A 3,234-nucleotide genomic window follows, 5' to 3' on the forward strand; every position below is an offset into this window, starting at 1 on the left:
CAAAAGTTTTTTCATTGATTCTCCTATTCCAGTCTCTCCCACCAAATTCATACTGCATTTACCTTTCTAAGACATCATTTCCATGATCTGACTCCTCTATTAAAACATGTTCACAGGTTTTCATCTGTGCCCAGAATAAATTCTTCATTGTTCTTATTGTGTGTGTGTGTGTTTACCTCTCAGTCATTTTGGTACCAAATTAAACTTTCCCCATTTCTGTTCTCCAATTTTTTAATAAATGTTTTTTTCTCTCTCCTTTTATCAACTTTGATCTGCTTAAAGGTCAGAGTTGCATGTTATTCTTATCATAGAATCCTCAATATGTTATGTTGTATTTGCACAATGATGCTTATTAAGTATTTGTTAACTTGAAATAAATACAGTGGAAACTCCAGCTGACAGATTGCCTTCTAATATGTTTCCTGGATAACAAAGTGAAGAGTTTAGGTCACCAAGGCAAATAAACTTCATTATCTATCCATGTTTCACTCCTGTTACTCAAGCATTATATTAATTACACTAATTTGTAAAATTGCCAATGCCAATAAATATTTTATTTTAAAATCAACACAATCAACAGAGTCCCCTAGAAGCAGACTACTTTTTAAGCTATCATGTTGCTGTGTTTTTAATTCACAAGATTTTATTAATTTTTTGGCAAGATTTATTTTTGGCGAGATATTTTAATAAACCAAAGACTGAATATGAAAAAGGAAATAGGATTAAATTAAAACATGTGCCATTATTTAAAAGGAGTAATTGCAACTTCATGTCACCACCAACAAAAATTAGACTTCTTACCTTGAAATTATAAAGACGTTCACCATTTTTCTAGAAAATGGTATTGAAAGAGAAATCATTTGAAGAAATTTGTTCAGTGAAACTGTGAGCCCATGGACAAATAAAATCTTTTATTTTTGAGAAAAGTAACATCTGTCCTTTGAAAATTCTAACAATGAATAAGAAAAAATATATTTTATGATTTTTTTAGTGGGAGAAAGCTGGTTTAAGGAATTAAAAAAATAAAGTCACAGTATTAAATTCTCTTGGTGTTTAAATAATTTATTTGATGTTTGCTACTTGTGCATTCATTTCAATGCTTGACACACATATCTTCTGGATGTGAAAAATAGTGGTCTATTTAAGAGACCTTAATGAATGACAATATTTTTGAAATGCACTTTATAAATACAAATATTTCAAAGCAAAGGGAGAAAACTGTTGATTGAGTAGACAATAAAATTCTGAACATTTCTGATTTACAAAAGTATGCCTTTTTTCACTAAATGAATACAACCACTTAAAAAAAATATGTGTGTATATGTGTATACCCACACACAGTACAGAAAGATTTCAAAGTGGCAAGTTTTTAGTGCACGGCCAAAGTGCTACAATAACTGTCATCCATAGACATTCACATGCAAACACTACTGGACTAGTACACTAGAGCAAATAGAGTATTAGCCAAACTCTGTGGTAAAAACTTTTAAAAAATGAAAATAATGAAACAAATCTACTTCTCATCTGAACAATGTAGAAAACAATCTCGTTTATCATCTGAGTCATATATATATATATATGTGTGTGTGTGTTACACACAGTATTATCTAAGATGAGAAAACGGGGGCAGGAAAAGATCTATCCATTTAAAAATAAGAAAAAGAAAGGAATGGCAAAGACTGGAATGCACATGCACATGCAAAGGAGTGGAATGCGGAGAAAGTTAAGGAGAAAGTAACAAATCAATTAAAGTCTGAAACAGCAGCTAGTTTAGACACTGGAATGAATCATGTAAGTTGGATGAGTGGAAAAGGAGAGGTGAAAATAATTTCTCTTCTTTAAGAACTGTCAGTCACTAGCCAAAGCCCATTTGGAATGCAAGCTGGCTAAAATGTCATGAGTCACGGTACAGACTTTGCCAAGACTACCACACAGCTAAGATACCAGTTGTGAAGATGTTCCACAAAATTCAAAATCTGCACTTATATAAGATAGACAGTTTATACAATAATCAGATTCATTATATCCTTCCAACTCTGAGAAAATGCAAACAATGAGCTCTCCAGACCACAGAAAGGAGGAAACCTCTGCTCCAGTATCAGAGCTTCATGCAAAAGCAGGCTGCATAATCACAACAAAGTCTGACTTTGGAAGCGGAGCAAAGAGGGTGACAAACTGATCTAAGGGAAAGGGTTGCAGATATACCTGTGAGCAATGTCTCCACTCCTGGCATTTCCCCACAGATATTCCTGGAAGCGGGGAGGATTATTTAGTGGAGAAAGTACAGATTCCCTATCCTGCCTCACTCTAACCCTCACAAAACTTATTGCCTAAACATTAATAGGATAAAATTATCTCAATTTCTCCCTTACAGCAGGAAGGCCTGAAAGGGTAAAAAAATATATATATAAATTCATCAAAATACGCCAAAGCACATAATACTTTTCCTTACATATTAAAAACTGGAAAAGAAGAAAAGTCTAAAGTGTGTTAGCTATGTGTATGCATTGTTATGATCATTTGACAGCTAGGAAACTCAGGCTTAGTGAGACTAATTTATTCAAGGCCACTTATCCCACATAAATTTGACCCTGGACTTGTTTCATGCCAAAATTCTGGCTGGAAACTTCAACAAAAACAAATCCTGCCCTCTTTTAAAAAAAAAGGTCAGGATGATAAAGGGTGAGAATAGCCAATATATCTTTTGTTGTCTTTTTTTCTTGTTAATTCTATCACTATTTAAGAAAATATCTGGTATTGAATAACACTTCAATTAAACTTTTATAAATGCCTTAAACAGCATTTCCTTCTCCACTAATAGTAATTCTACAAGAACAGTCCATGATATCAGAAACACAGGTAATCACCAATAAATGCATTCATCATCAGCAGCTGCAAATACCACAGAGAGAGAGAACCAGACATCATGTACCACCTGATAAAAATACAACATGACCTAAAAAACATTCCTGCCCCCAAATCATGTTTCCTATCTGATCAAGTCTCTAGATCCAACTACCAAATTAAGGAAACAGGGTAAAGGAACTTAACACCACAAGGATGTAATCACAAAAATTTAAGATTGTGGTAAATGCTACATGGGAAACAACCTATTTCTTCAACAAATAAAAGTGCAAAGAAAGAGACAAAGGGGAAACAGAAAAAAGACACTTAAGAGGTTTTTTGGAATTTTATATTAAAAATACTAAAATAAATAGCATTTATGAGACAATT

The 3,234-nt window shown here is 33.1% G+C and overlaps 1 protein-coding gene across 1 annotated transcript in view; it reads right to left on the bottom strand.

The window, feature by feature from the left end:
- Positions 1–1,038: 1,038 nt before the first annotated feature.
- Positions 1,039–3,234, bottom strand: part of ZXDB (zinc finger X-linked duplicated B) — a 5,351-nt gene continuing 3,155 nt past the window's right edge. Inside the window, exon 1 of the mRNA XM_040631069.1 lies at positions 1,039–3,234. This exon is cut by the window's right edge and continues 3,155 nt beyond it. The gene's annotated coding sequence lies outside the window, so the exon portion shown is untranslated.

This window comes from Ursus maritimus, assembly GCF_017311325.1.
Source record: "Ursus maritimus isolate PB19 chromosome X unlocalized genomic scaffold, ASM1731132v1 scaffold_X1, whole genome shotgun sequence".
NCBI lineage: Eukaryota > Metazoa > Chordata > Mammalia > Carnivora > Ursidae > Ursus > Ursus maritimus.